The sequence below is a fragment of the Oxyura jamaicensis genome, chromosome 4 (assembly GCF_011077185.1).
Source record: "Oxyura jamaicensis isolate SHBP4307 breed ruddy duck chromosome 4, BPBGC_Ojam_1.0, whole genome shotgun sequence".
Classification (NCBI taxonomy): Eukaryota; Metazoa; Chordata; class Aves; order Anseriformes; family Anatidae; genus Oxyura; species Oxyura jamaicensis.
In genome coordinates, this window is record NC_048896.1 from 15,020,376 (window position 1) to 15,036,407 (window position 16,032).

Here is a 16,032-nt window from a genome sequence, read left to right on the forward strand (position 1 = left end):
ACATGAAGACCAACTTGAGAAAGAAAGGGAAAGAGAGCAAGAAAATGAGCAGAGCCTCCAGCACCTGTGGATGTGTAGAGGCATCTCCTCTTTACCAGTAAGATGACTGGGGTGAGAAGAAAGCAGCAGCTTCACCAGTCCAGAGCAGGAGGAGATGGGAGAGGTGGAAGAAGCCTCAGAGGACTGGAAATTCAAGCTTGTGTCAAAGCCTTTTTTCCTCTGCTGTGAGCTGCTGTGGCCAAAGGAAGAGGCCAAGGGGCAGAGTACATGGCAAGGGACATGTAAGGAGGTGCTGAGGGGAAACACTCAGGTTCTGCCCCCTTCCATCAATGGGTCCTTCTTGCATTAGGGAACACCAGGCCTGAAAGCTGCTGAAAAAGTGACCTGTGCAGTGAGCAAATCAACAGCTTCTGCTATAAAGCTCACGGGATGTGTGTCTGGATTGCATCTTAGTGAAGGCTATAGCCTTGGTAGCACTCCGAGGGTCTCGTGGATGCTTTAAGTCCAAGCAAGCTACAGCACAATTAAGATCTTAACCTGATTCAAGCTCCTTCTTCATCTCCCAGTGTAATGCCAGCCTCTATCATCCCCAGAGACATACTGAAGGTGAAAGGTGGGTGGCCTGGAGGAAAAAGGCATGGAAAGGAATAAGCCTCTCTGTTAATGGCCCTACCCAGGACATCTGGCCGTTGTTCCAATTCTTCCCAGTGTGGCGATGCAGCATAGGAAGCCCATGGCAGTTGTGTATCTTTGTCCTCCTTCCTGTCTAGGCCACATTAATGAATCGTGGTGCTTTTATCCCCACCACTCAATCCTTTAATAAAGTCCCCCAAAATCACCAGTGCTCAGTGCTGACAGCCTGTGGCTCTTTGAACAAGTTAGCGAGCTTGTTTTCCCATCTGATTTTAGTTTCCTCCTCCTCTTTTGTTCTTCTGGGGCCTTTCATATCCAGCCAAGGTGCTCTATCTTCTGCTGCAGCTCTGCCTGCGGGGACACGCTCCGTCCTGCTCCTTACGGCATCTCCTCTGTCTGGCTCCTGATAAAATGAATTGCTCAGCGTGCTGTGCAGCAGGGCCGGGTGTGTTTCCAAACACAGGCGATGCATCCAGGGCCACGCGGTTCCACCAAAAACACTTCCACTGCGAGCACCGAAGCACCTGGCCTTGAATCTCCGGCAGCAAATTTTTCCACGCTTCCTCTCTGGGCATTTCCAGTTGCGCAGCGAGGAACAAGGATCTCCCGTCATGCTGATCTCCTTCCAAATTGCTCATCAGGGCCAAAATCCATCAAACTCCAAGTGGGCTGAAAGGCCACTCAGCAGCCAAAGAGAGCTCGGAGTGACAGGAAAGTGTCTCCCAGAGGCACATCTAGGAGGTTACGTTACACCTACCCTCTCCATTGACCTCGGCGTACCAAGCTGGATAGGCAGAATGGGATTTTGTGCCCTCATAAATTGCCTCTACATCTGTGTAGGTGGAATACTCTAAACGGCATATTATCCCTTCCGCTCTGCACTTCCCTCTAGATTCGTACTTCTCATGAATGTTAGAAAATGTTCTCTAGAGCTGCTGTACGATGAGCAATCAATGCTTAAAAATGCTGCCTTTTTTTTTTTTTTTTTTTTTTTTTCTTCCTCATTTTTCTTGGTGAGTTTAGTACCAGATGGTAGACTCCCAGCCCTGAGAATGAATCGACAGCATAACATGACTAGCAGCAGCGAAATCTTCCTTCCCTCTCTTCCACCGCTGAGACTCCAATGGTGCAGAGTGAATAATTTAGCAGCCATCTCTCATTCAGCAAACATTGCCGGTGAGCTGTGTGAAGATGATTTTTATTAACTGGACGGCTGGATGCAATTTTCCAGCAAACCCTGTGTGCAAACAAATTGTAGCTGACTGCTGGGTAAGTGCCAGTGCTTCTGACTGTCTCCTGGTACGGAGAGATTAGATGCCCACATCCTGTTACACCATCTCCTCTGCTCGTGAATTATTTCCCAAGCCCACAAGTAACTTTGCTGGTGAACAATCATGGTTTCGTATCGGAGGGAGTGTTTTCAGCAAGACACATGTTCGTGATGTTTTTTTGTTCCCTGGGAACACTTGAACAAAATCGTGCTGCCCAGCCTGGTCTGTAAAAGCCATTGCGGATACTGCTGATGGGGCTCATGGGATCTGACCAAGAAAAACATTTATGAGCCCTTTTGTTTTTTTCTCCATTTGTCCATTTCCACCTCATTCCAGCATCAGGGTGACTGCATTAGGGGGTGAGAGTGGCATCTGGTCTTACTGGGCCCCCCTGTCTTCATCTGCCACCGGCAGGAGATGCCGTGGCCATCCTGGGGCCATGCTGCAGCTGCAATAGCAGCCGAAGCCGGGCAGGTGCCACCACCCAGGGGCAGGCTGAGCTGGTTGCAAGTGGATGTTTGGTTTTAACTTGGCTTCTGGCATGCCGGCTGTTGCTTGCAACCTGCTGTAGGTCCCCACAGATGACTGCCAGTAGGGGTGAAAGATCCTCCTAGCCTCTGTCACCGCTACAGGCAGATGTGACAGCGGTTTTGGGGTCCTCCAGAGCCATGCAGCTTTGCGGTGGCAGACCTAGGTGTTTGCTGGGATGTGAATCCTGCGGTGGGCAGGTAAGGAAAAGTCTGAATTTGCTGGACAGGTGCCTGGAACAGGAGGCTGTTATTGGAAACATGAGGCTTTTATGGTAAGTAATTGTAATGTTATTGGGTGTTTTCCTTAAATAGTCTGCCATGCTCCCATATCCTGGCAGCCGATGCTGAGGGGAGAGGTGCGTGCAAGCTGTTTTAAAGGGATGCAAGAGCCCTGGTGTCTCAAGCTCTGAAATGCCCACTGCTACCCTGCTATGACCTCCCAGGGATGTGGGGCACACATCTTCCGCAGGGAGAAAGGAAAGCAACACACCGGGAAGGCAAGCAAGAATCCCAGTTCTCCTTTTCTGTGAAGAAGAGTAATCCCAAAAGACCCAAAAGCTGTCTTTCCATGGACACGATGATCACCATGGAACGACAAAGCTCTAGTCTGAGGTCCCTGTTGGTTTCTCCCTAAGTAACAAGTGACCCTTTTGGCTCTTGCCAATGCAGCATGAGAGCCCATGGCCCCAAGCCCCAGCATTTGAAGCCATTTTGCATTAGAAGAGCACCCAGGAGAGAACGAGCAGAGTTCTGAGATCGGCAGCAATGTTGTGCAGGTATAATATAATATTCACCTGAACCTAAGGAAGAACAAGAGCATCACCAGAGCTAGAACCAGCCAGAACAGCTACGGCAACTAGGCCACCCTTGCTTGAAATAGCCCATGGGGAAGGATTAGCATCATTCCCCCTGAGGTTCCCAAAGGTTGGGAGATCTCACTGGGAAACTCTGATATATATATCTATATTTTGTAATAACCAGCCCGTTGATCTACTCCTTGCCACCCTCCCTTTCTGACTGTGCTACAGGACCATACGCAGCACCCCCGTCACTCGTGGCTGCTCCAGGAGTTACTCACAAGCAACGAGCCATTCCCATGGGCACATCGTCACCATGCAGCTGCCCACAGAAGTGGGGCTGCCAGCACCTGAGGCAGCCATAAAGAGGCAGGAAAACACCTCTGAGCTCCCCTGAAATCTGATGGAAGGGGAGAGCTTGGCATGGGCTGGAGCTGAGACCGAGAGGTGTAAGCGGAAGGGAGCACGCTGCACTCAGTCTTGGGGTACGGACAAGTGGGGCCAAGGGGCCACATCCCAACCCTCCTGCTCCCCTCAGGCTGGGCTTTGCTGCAAATCAGGGCTCAGCTTCAGCATCTTGCTGTCCGAATTTTTCCCATTGCCGTCTCCCACCTTCCTCCCCATCCTCCTCCTCCCGTTGTCCTGGAAACCAGAGGCCACGACGCCTCGCCCCGGGTGACAGCCCCGTGACAAAGGCGGCTTTCACGGTGCCGGTGGGATGGGGCCATCCCCGTGCCCCTTCCTCCCCTCACAATGCGGGGCGGCGAGTGCTGGGGGTGGCCCGCCACCCCGGGGGACAGCCGGTGGCAGCCAGCCTCCGCGGGTCCTGCCGTCCTCCTCCTCCTTCGCAGGTCAAGGGACAGGGTTCACCGGCTCCCCTGGGCAATGGGGCGGAGGTGGATGAAGAAGAGGGCAAGGGCTCTTTCTTGTCGCTCTTGCAGGGTGGAGGCCGGGTCAGCCGTCCTCGAAACCCCTCGCACACCCTGGTGGGTCCCCAAGTGTCATTCAGCCTGAAGGAAGTTGTCCATCAACGCCGGGGGAGGCTGTGGGAATACCTGCAGGGCAGGAGGTAAGGGCCCGTCTCAGCAAAGCAGCTGGCCCTGCTGCTTCTCTCCCACCCGGCACTACCAAACCCAAGGAACTCACAGTTGCAAGCCTGGAAGCAATTTCCCCACATCAAGATTTCAGTAAATTTTGGGTTGCTGGAAAAGTTTATTTTAAGGGGAAAATCTGCTCTGCAGACAAAGGTTGGTCTACTCGGCTGCGGCTGTGTGTGTGGCATGTCAGCGAGCCTGGTTGCAAGCCATGGTTGGAGATGAGCTCCTGAGTGCTGAGGACCATTCTTCTGCAGGGGTGTCACGGAGGTAGCTCAGAAAGACTTGGAAGAAATCCCAGCTTCCTCTTGCAGATCATCTTCCTGCCTAAAGCAGAAGTAAATCTACCACAAAGTCCCATGCCACATTGAATCTCCCTGCAGAAATACTGGATACGCAGCAAAGGCAGGCACCGGATTTTGGAGGCAGGCAGACCACTGAGGCAAGCGGGCTCCCCCAGAAATACGGGGCAGGAAAGAAGAAACGCACGCAGAACGGATCAGGCACATTTCTGCTTCGGGAAATAAATACCAGCAGGTCTGGCCCTAATTCATCTGCTTGGTGTGCATGGGGGCTGCCGAGGGGATGCAGACCCCTGCGCTGCCCACCCTTTTGCAAGCAGGGAGGTCGGGGCACAGAGGGAGGACGGGAGCATCTTCCCCTTGGGCGGTGTTTCTGGGAAGCTGGCAGCGGGTGACAGAGGAAGGAGCCGCGGTGGCTGCGGGCAGGGAGTGCTCCTCGCACCCACCCTCCAGCTCCTTCCTGCCTCGCTGAGCTCCGCTTTCCTGCGGCCGAGCCCAAGCTCTTCTTGTCCTCTGCTGCCCAGAGCCTAAAAATAACTCCCCTACGCAGGTCTTGGGATGGAGTTCGGCCCTGGGAAAATTAAATAAGAGGTGAGCAGAGCCGCATGGTTGGGATGATGCCCCGGAATGCTGTCCCCATCAGGATGGGGAACATGGAGCAGGTTGGAGAGGTCAGGTCCACCTGGGCTGCGTGCACAGCCCCTTGCAGATCACAGGTGGACACATCTCAGGGGGTTTTTCAGGTAGGAAGAGGGGATCCATCCCTGGAAGTGTCTTGGAGATATCTGTGCCCACCTGGACCTCATGGGGTACTGCCAGCATGGGCCACCTCTTCTCTGGCTGCTGACCCTCAGCCCTGACCTGGGGTTGCTTTGGGTTCCCCATTGAAGGGGAACGCAGGTCCAGGTTGCAGATCCACCTGCACACCATCAGAGTGATGATTTTGGGGGGGATCCACTCCCTGTGCTCCCTCACAGCACATTTTATCCCATGGGGCCACGGGCTAGGCACCCTCACCAGGGTCCCACATCTCCTTTCCCTCCATGCCTCCCTCCTTCCCTCTCCTTCCCCGGGAACCACACACCTTCCAGAAAACGGGGCATCAGGAGGTGCTAATGAGCCTTTCTGGGAGAGATTTCAACAAACGGCCCTTCCACAGCCAGGTGTCCCAAGCTATGGAGCGAGCAGACGTTCTCCCATTGCCTCCTCCCCACCAAAAAGACGCCCTTGGCCAGGGGCAGCAGTGTCCCTGAAGTCAGCAGCCTTCCCTCGGAGTGAAATTTGGGCCCTCATGGCCTAAATCCCGCTGGGGTGAGGGGAGCTCAATGGCAATCGAGGCTCTGGGAACCCCCGACTCTGCAACAGGCTTTGCCGTGGGGATTTTTGCCTGCTGAGCTATAGCTTGGCATGAAAAATAAAATGCGTGGAGGCTCCTCCTTGCAGAAGCATCTCCCTTATTTCCCTTGGCTTTATCTTGCCATGGAGGCACCTTTCTGCCAGCCTTCAGGGGAGGTCCGGCGGCTCGTACAGCATCGGATCTGCCCCACTCTGTGCAGGGTGGCCCAGCCAATGTGCCCATCTTCACGAGGGACAGTGGCCCGCGGGCTGTCCCAAGCCCCTGGCACGTCCCCTGTCCCTCTCCTCCGCCCCCTGATCTTTATATAGCCGAGGCATCCTGTTTGCAGGGCGCGCGGCAGCACTGTCACCCCCTCGCTCTCCCTTTCCCCTCCTGGCTGAGGGCAGGAGGCAGTCAGTGTCCTGGGAAAAGCAAAACTTGAAAGCAAAGCCGGGCTTTTCTTTGTCGGGAGGATTTTTTTTTTTTTGATGCGTTTCCTCCGAGTTATTTCCTTTTCATTCGAATGCGGGTTAAAAATACGCTTCCGCTGACATCACCCGCTGTCCCTTTTCGGAAGAGCTCTGCGCTGGTCTCCTGAACACCCCAGGGCTTTGCATTCCTCCACGGCCATGAGAAACACGCCTGGAATGAGCGGCCGGGGCAGCTGGTGGGGACGGGAAGGACCAGCCAGGGAAATGGGACTCTGGGGCTTTCTGTGCGTGGTTAATTGGGCTTGGAGGCACCGCTGCTCACACAGGGGACATTCGGCCTTGTTGGCTGCCCAGCAGGTGAGGGCGGATTGGGAAAATCCAGCTCTTCTCCCGTCCCGGTCTGAGGGAGGAAGGGATGAGAGGTCGCGTGATGCCCCACGGAGCAAATGTTGCTGGGGCTCTGCTGGGGAAGCCCACTGGGGTTCTGGACCCGATCGGTCCTGTGTGGGTGCCACAATCAGGTCCTGAGATCTGCATGCTTTGTCCCCTCCAGCCGCGCTCCATCCGCCATCAGCACCACTTTCAGCCCACAGAGGTCCAAGAGAGGTGGTCACAGGTTCTTCCAGAGCTGGTGGGGCTAGCGCCTGGATGCCTCACAGATCCAGCCCAGGGGCTTATTCCAAACTCACAGGGCTCCTGCTGCACATCCACGGTCTCTCTGCTGCTCAGGAGACCCCCAGAACCCCCTGCATCCCCTCCATCCATCTACCCCGTGGTGGCAGTGGGCATTGCCCAAAGGCTGGACCCATGTGCAGGAGGTCGATGGCTCAGAGATGCACGGAGGGATGGACACAAGGGTTGCTTGAAAAACCCAGACCCAGCTGCAGCTCCATGGGAGAGAAAATGGAGCTGCTCCCACTCTGGAGCCCACTGGGAATGGGGGGGAGGCTCGAGCGTTTCTTCCTCCCTTGCCACACACACGCTGAGAGGTCCCAGGGATCCCGGAGGAAGGGTTCTGGCCAGGGGTCCCAGATATTTGTACAGCTGTGGCTTCACGCTGTTTGCTTTTGTGCTGGGTGGCCCTGAACTTCCACAAAATGTTTGGCACGGGGGGCAAGGGGTCTGGGCAGCCCTGCCTTGTGCTGCTGGCTTGGATGGGGAGCGAGGGAAGTTGCTGGCCTGGCCTCTGATGGACAAAGTTGCTGAGAAAGGAGTTCTCTCACAGTTTTCCCAGCTGGATGAGCACTTTCGGGAAATGGGAGGCCAAATGACAATTTTGGAGCTGCTCGCTCCAAACAGGCCACTTTGTTGTGTCGATCAACTTCAGAGCGGGTTTCGGGAGGAGAAGCTGTCCTAAGAAGAACGTGTCTCTGGAAAAAGGGGACACGTCCACGGCTCTCAAATGCTTTTAATGAGGAGAGAACTGGAGGGGTGGAACAGCTCCAACCGAAGTGAACATCGTTTTCTGATGGAAGTGGTTGTTTGGGAGCATCCTGGCTGGCATGAGACAGAGCAGGTGCCTAGAAGAAGCCACACTCAGCGTCTTCGTGGTCACATACATGGTGACCCTGGCCCGCTGTCTCCTCCCTGCTACGGTGCTTGTCCCTCAAACACCCCTGCCATTCCCTGAGCCACAGACAGCTCTTCCACTGTCTCCACCAGAGCTAGGAGGTGCACCCCAAAATACCGGGCTGTGAGCCCCGCATCCCCGATGGGTTCTCAGGTACCCGCTGAAACCTGGGGGGCACTCGGGCTCGGAGATGTGCGTCCACGCCGTGCAGCCGAAGGGATGCTCATCCCCGGTGGCTTTGCTGAGCCCCGAGATCTGGGGGCAGGGACATTTCTGGGTGCTGCTCCGAGCCCCCCGCCCCGATCCAGGCTGCCCCAAGCCCCCGGAGCCGGGGGCCGAGGACGCGGCGGCGGTTTGCAGCCGGGGGAGGACAGGCAGGGCAATTGCTCCCTCTTGTGACCCAGCGCACAAATGCAGCAGAACTGTCGGAACCCACGGCATCAGGGACGAGGCTGCTCCCAGGACAACCTCTCTCTCCATCGCGAAGCCCACCAAGCGTATTTTGGTCGGGTCAGCTGTAGCCGGGCCGGTTGCCGACCCGTCTCCCCGTACCACCGCAAAATCCGCGTAGGATGGAGCTGTGCGAGCCTGGGGGCCACCCTCCTGCTCCCCCCTTTCAGCTGGAGCTTCCCTCACTGCAGCTCATGCCCGCTGCCCTTTAGCAACACCGCCTGGGGAGCCTGGGTCCACCTTCTCCACGATGCCCCAGCACAGAGCACTTGGATCCATCCCCCTTTTGGAGTTCGTTTCTCCAGGGTAAGAAACGGAGCTTGCCCAGCATCTCCTGCTGCATCCCCCCGACCATCCTGACGGCCCTCCAAATGCTGGTAGCCTCCAGAGGAGGGAGGGATGGATGAGCAAGGGCAGCTGGTCCTTTGGGGAGCAGTTTGGGTTTGTGTTGAGACTAAACAAACGTGTCCAGAGCCCCCGAGGGAGGACAACAGGCAAGGTGTGTGTGCTGGTGGGAGACGGGGGTGTCCTGACGCACGCCAGCAAGCAGAGACATGAGAGATAGCACAGGGAAATTAGAGTGGTGGAGGCTGGATACAGACCTTGCAGAAGGGCAAGGTCAGGAGGAAATGCATTGCCACTGGTAGTGAAAATAACGACGGTAATCAGCTGGGACAGAGGAGCAGGAGTTACCAGCCTCCTTGGTCCAACTCCAGACACCTGAACTCAACATGTTGCTATTCGGAACGAGATGAATGGCTTCTGAAAAGGGACGAGGTGGGCTCTTCCCCACCCCATAGCCTGTATCCCCTCGAGGTCTTCCTCCCAAAGGGCTGGTCAAGCTCAGGAAGCAGAATCCCCGGCACTGTGAAGCTTTTTGCAGCCTCCCCACTTTTCTGCACCTCCATGGCTTTAGTGGAGAAGGAGCTGCTCTGCTCCTCCACTGCCCAGTGCAGTGGGTGGGACAGTGGCCTGCAGGCAGCAGAGGTGCTGGTAGGGACATGGGATGGGGTCTGGGGGGCCTGGCATACGCCTGCCTTGGTGTACAATGGTGTTTCAGGATGCATGGAGGTGTGGAGCATAGGCTCAAAGCTGATTTTTGTGTCCCTGGAGAGCTGGCTCCCAGAAAACTTCTGTAAGGTGGAGCCGAGCCCGGAGGAGTTGTTGGATGCTTGGGGGATGCCCCAGCAGGTGCAGCTGCATCTCCCTTTAGGACTTCACTACCTCCTTCCTCCTGCTGTGGCATGGAAGAGGCAATTATTGGACACTGGCTGCATCTGTCCGTCTCCAGCTCGGCCTTGGGAATGGTCTTGACCGACAATGAGCCTCCTCGGCTTTGTTTTAGGGCTGCCCATTAATGGGAAAGCGGAATATAAAAGGCTGAGAGATGCCCAGGAGCTCTGTGGGAGGACCAGCAGCAATCTGTTGTGTTATAGATCATGCAGTTCCCCCTTCGAACATAAAAACAAAAATTAAAACCATTTACGAGAAAAGTCACTTGTAGGTAATTTATGGCCCTTGGCTCCAGAGCAGAGGAGTTCAGGGCTGTGGCATGGAGGGATGTTGCTCTCACCACCTTCCTGTACTATTTTAATTTGGGACAGGTGTTACCATCCAATTTAGTGCCCAAATTCCTGTATCTCATGCTATTCGGAGGTAAATTTCCCTTCATCTCCTCGCCCCCCAAATGGTTGATTGCAAGGTTAATTTAAAAGTGCTGAGTGCCATGGCCTTGACACACAAACATTCGCGTTAACTCTGATGGGGCTGCTCCATTCTGCAGGACACCTGGAGTCATGATAACTCTTTCTTTCCCCCCCAGCCCATTTTGGGGGCTGAGGAGCACACCTGGGGGTACCCACCTGCATGGCCACAGGTGGCAGATGCTTCATGTCCTGTCCAGAAATGAAGGAATTGAACTTCATGACCTTAAAGCAGGAGAAAATAAGAAGATGATGTACTCAGAGCTCGAAGGACCCCAGCACCTGTACACTGGGTGCAGCTAGGGGGGATGCTCTGGCCCTGCCACCCCACCGAGGCTGTCCCGAGCGCCCACACAGCTTTGTGTCCACCAGACCAGCGGCGTATGGTGCGGGCTAAAAAGCTAAAAACCAGATCTCTTCACTGCACGGGGCGACAGGGTGCAGTCACAAGAGCAAGAGCCCCCTCTGGAAACTGCCCGCTCACTCAGCAGGAGCAAACCTGGCAGTTCGAAAGCAGCCATCGGGCTTTCAGACTTTTCTGTGTGTTTTTATTTATTCGTTTATTTATTTTCAGGAAAAAGGCGCTGCTGCCTGCGGGGCTGAGTGCGCCCCAGCAGGGACGGGCGTCCCCCGGGAGAGAGCCGCGGAGAGCAGCAAAGCAGAAAGCGCAGAGACGTGGCGGTGCAGGGGGACGTGGCATGCCTCATGCATCACCGTCCGGGATGTCACCGCTCTCATGGAGATAAATGGCGAGGTGGCCCCAGGAGAACCCGGGAGTCACTTCCACTTAGCAGCCTGCGGCTCTGGCCAGGGACGTGTCAGCAGGTTGCAGCTCAGCTCCTCGGGGCAGGGTGAGTCCTTCCTGCCCCGTAAGCTGGCTGTGCAGGCACAGTACGTGCATGGGGCAGCGCCGTGGGTCGCAGGATTCACCCCCATGATGCATGGTGACATAGCAGGCCAACAGACCGTCTTTGGAGGGGTTTGCTAAGGGCATGGCAGACAGGAGGGTGGCTCTGGTCATCTCCAGGAGACCCTCTTGAGCTCCCGTGCCTCAAGACGAGGAAAGCACCTTAAATTTTAATGCATCAGACTAAAAATCCAGAGGGAGCAGGGGAAGATGACAGCCAGGCTGTTAGGACCAGGTTTGTGGTGCTCAGGATGGGTGATACACGGAATTGTTTCTCTGTTTTGCTATCAAATGAAATGCATGTGCAGGGAGGGAGAGGAAATGTCAGGGCATAAGGGGAACACAACGAAGAAGAATGGGGCTTTTAATTGAAAACGAAATGCCCAGGGAAATGTCTTGACAAAGAGATGTGTCAGGCCATGGACGATTTCCCAGGGAAGCTCTGGAGATCCCATGGGGGGCACTTGAAAACAGGTTAGAGAAAATGCTGTGGTCGCAGCACGGCCAGGAGCAGGGGTGCCGGAGATCGCATGGCCCCTTCCAGCCTCAGTTACTTCTGGTTGCCTCCAGGTGGGCTTTCTCTTTGTGTGGTTTTATCTCTGTTTTAGGTGGCGAAAGACCAGTCTCTTTCATCTCCGGACCAAGCTCTGAGATTCTCCACTTCACAGAGTAACTCGTGAACTTAAGAGCTGCCTGACCCCCAAGGAGGCGAGTTCTTGATCACGAAGGCGATGAAGGCTGGCCTGGTGGAGGGTCCCCAGGGCACGGGAGATGTCACTTCCCCAACCACCTGGGGAACGGATCCGTCCAGATCCTGCCAATGCCCGGGCCAGGGCTGCGTTTAAGGCTTGCATTTCTACGTGTCTCCTTTGATTCAACTAATTGGCCAGCGAGCTTCAGGGAGACCCAAGTGCCGTGTTAAAAGGATGAGATGAAATAAGAGCGCAGAATAAATCATGAGCCAATTTCCAGCATTTTCTTGGCTGAAATGGAATGGCTAATCATTTTGATGGCAGAATTAACATAATTACTCTACCCATCGGCCCAGGCCAGGCTGAACAGTGAGAAAAACAGGCTGCTGTTTCAAAAGGAGATGCTTATGGAAGTGATTGAGTGAGGCATGGGATTTGGGTCTGGGAAGGGACTATCTGGATCACGGGGAGCCACGAGTGCTGTGCTGATCCTGAGCATCCCGTCTGCCTGGTGCAGTTGCTGCTTTGTAGAAGGAGCCACAAGAGCCAGGTTTCACGTGCAGCACTTCCAACTTTAATGCACAAGATTCATGAAGGGATGACTGAAACTAGAAGGAATTTGAAATAGTGTAATGAAAGGAAGCTTGCAGTGTTGTGATACGCGAGTTAGCGCAACAAGACCTCAGAAGTCCTCTTTTCTTATGAATCTTAAAAATTCTTATGAGATCAAACCTAAGAAACTTACAGAACCCAGTCTTACAGGCTGGCTGGCACCCACACCTCCTGCTTTCACTAATATTTGACTCGATTGTGCTGCAAGGGGATGCTGTGTTTTTTTTCTTCTCTTTTCTGATGTCACGCTCCTATTTGCTTATATTTTTATGCAAAACTATCATGGACTCCATATATAGCATGTAATAATAATCATGATTTTTGGCAAACTGGCAAGTTGTTTTTAGGGCATTGACTTATCTGATTTGGAAAGGTTCCCATGGCATGAGACTTTGGCTTTTCAATAGGATCCTTCTTGGGGTCAGTGGCTAAAATTTGACAGCAATAAATCTCACATCCTTCTCACCCAGGTTTCTTGATGTGGATGCTTTGTAAGAAAATCTTAATCCATATCTTGCATCTGTCCAAATTTCTCACTTCAGCATGTCTCCTGGGTTAGAGCTTTATAGAGCTGTACACTCCTTTAGCTCACATGGTACAAGACCATGTGTAAAGGTGCAGGGGTTCCTGGTTTCATCTTCCTTCCCAAGCAGAGACACCAGGACATTGTTTACGATGGATTCAAGCCCTTCTGCTGCTTGTTTCCTTGCTGCACTGTGGTTATCTAGGGCAGTGAAGCTGCAGTCGGCTTTGCCTCGACTCTAGTCTTGCCCAACTATAGTCTTAGGGTGGAAGATGTCCCCATTCCTTGGGTGCGTTTGGGAATTTTATGACAGCTCCTGAGATGCTAGGAATTGGTCCACGAGGTCCTGTGCAGCTCTGTGTTTCTCTGATCCTACTGTAATGTTTGAAATAAATTCTTATTCCATTTTGTGAGAAAATAAATCTGATCAGCAAAGCAGAAACCCTCTTAATGACAATCTGAGCTAATGTAGTAACAGAGCCTCCAGCCACCAGAGTTTCCTATGAGGTTATCGATTGTAGAACAACACTTGTATATTGTGTTAACATCGCTCATAAGGAGGACAATCCTTGTTTACTTGTTTTGTTAACATTGGAAGACTCCAGGGCCTTCCCACACACGTTCATTTGCATGTTTCTTCCAATGGAAAGCAATAAAATATTAATATCGTTAAAGGAAGGGGGGGCTAGGAAGAGGCCTTGGACTGCTCCTCTGATTGAGCGAGTGGGTGAGCCGCCTGCTCTGCGGAAGGGCGAGGGAGGATGGAGGAGCACACACACACACGTGTTGGCCACCAAGCCCTGGGGAGCAGGGCTGCAGTGAAGAGGTGCACGGCATCCCCCAGCATCTCCCCGCTGCACCCCACAGCTCGGGGTACCGCCGGGTGAGGACCCCCAAAGTTTCCCCCTCCCCGAGCCGCACGGTGTTGGAGGTGGAGGGAGACACGTGGCAGCATCTCTCTGGAGCCTTTTGTTCCCTGCTCTTATCCATCTCGCTGTGTTTCGCACCCAGCCTGGCCCCGTTTCACACCCTGCAAGGCGTCAGCTCGTGCGTGCACCCATCACAAGGCGCTCACCAGCAGGATCCCCGAGCCGTCCCCGCATGGCACGGACCCTGCCCAGGGTGGCCCATCTGCCTCCGCTTCCTCGGCGGGGAGCAGAAGCACCCTGGACTCCACGAGCTGAAGTCATGGGCTAATCAGGATGTATAGCCAGCCACCGAGGCCATGTATATTTAATGAGCCCTGTTAAAGGATTTTTAGAAGTGCTCTCCCCACGGATGAGACGATGACTTCTTTGTTTATAATTTTTTTCCCCTTTCCTGTTGCCACTAATCACTAACTCTCTGCTCCTTAATGGCACCTTTGGGGAGCTCTGGGGAAGACTTATTTATTTATTTGCTCCAGACTGGAGAAAAGCCCCCTCCCTGCCCTCTGCGGGGCCGGCAGTCACAGCTGGAAGGCAGCTACGGTGACTGCAGGTCGCGGCGGGACGGGTCGGGTCTGGATCCATCCCCTCCCCATCCGCCAGCCAAGGGAGGCTGAAGCACGGGGCAGAGAGGAAGAGGAGCATGGTAGAGAGCAGCTGAGAGCCCCCAAGCCATGAGTGGATGTTTAACGTTTATATTTGGTGCCCACAAGGAAGGAGTATCGATGCTGAGTGCCGGAGCTGGCCCACCAGCTGGGCGGGAGCCCTCCTCTGCTCTGGAAGATCTGAATCTTCCCAAAGTATCCCAAAGCTGCCTGTCCCATGGACTGTATTCCTTAACCCCGAATCCGAAACTTTTGGGAAAAGCAAAAATTCAGAGGTTTCGGGTGAGATTTTGCTTCAGCCCAAAGCAGGCTGGGAAGCACACGGGCAACGCTGGTTATCCCTGATTAATTTAGGTGGGTGCCTCGTGTTGTCTAAACCCACCTGCAGGCAGGCAGGAGGGCCAAGGGTGGCTCCCTAGCTTTTGGGAGCCAATAGTTTTGAACCATCTCTAAGTATTTTTCTTGCTCTTGGTCTCCTGAGGTTGTCTGGACTCACTCCTTTCTAGCAGACCTGAGGGCAAGGGACCCGAGAACCAGAAGCAGGATCGGATCCTGCACAGGGTGGAGGAGCCAGATTGTATCTAAAATCTTGATGCAAAGACCCAGATGACAATCCTGATGTCCTGGGTGACCCCAGATGGATACCTGCTTGTGTTATCGAGCTCGTTGGCCCTCTTCTGGAATGTCTCACCAGTTAGCTGTGAAAATTGGTTCCAGGAGAAAAGTTGTTTTATTTTTTTCCCCCCATTTTTTTTTTTTTTTGAGTGGAAGACAGAAATCTCAGTCTCCTTTCAGAGGGAAGTGCTGGATCTTTAATTTTGCTGAGAAGAAAAGGATCTGAGAGCTGAAACTTGCTGATGCAGGTTCCCACACTTCTGCCCCCGATTCCATGCCCCAACGTCACTCTCAATCTTCCTTCTCGCAGGGCCACGGACACCAATTTGCTCAGGCAGGCCGGGGTCCGGACCCCCCTCTGGCCTCTTGCTGACACTGCCCAGCTCACGGCAGACTCCCCCAGCCCCCGTTTCATGTAATGTAATGCAATTAGAGAAAAGCAGAGCAGGTCCCAGCCCCGGGCTCTTCCCAGCCAAGGCTCCTCCACGTCGGGGCTGCTCAGGCTGCTGAGTGGCACAAAACTCCCCTTCCTCCTCGCATCAATTTGCACTTGGTCCAGGCGCTGGCTCTTCCTCCAAGCCAACCCGTAGTGCTTTTTAATTGCACGGAGGAGCCAGCTGAGCTGACGCAGGGCTCTCTGGGGCCTGAATCTTCTCCTCCACAGCCCTCTCAGCCACCGGTGGGTCGAGCAGCAGGAAGCCAAGATGGGAACTGAGCTGGGAATGCTCCAGTACCTCTGTGCTTGGAAACTGGTTTTCCAGCCCCCGTCTCCATCCGTCTAACTGGAACTAGGTTGCCAGGCTGAGCAGGAAGAAGCTGGGCTGAAATCACGTTTTTCAGACGTTGTTTCTGGTTGAACTAGTGTGTTTTGCCTGTGTCACCACAAGAACCTCGCAGGCTCTTGGGGACATGTTCCCTGGCACAGCGTAGGACGTAGCGCTGGGAAAGCAGCCTCCTGACGCTGCTGCAAGAGGTGTCACAAGGCAACGAGCTGCTGTCCCCAAAGTCCTGCACCTCCCTGGCATGCTGCACCTT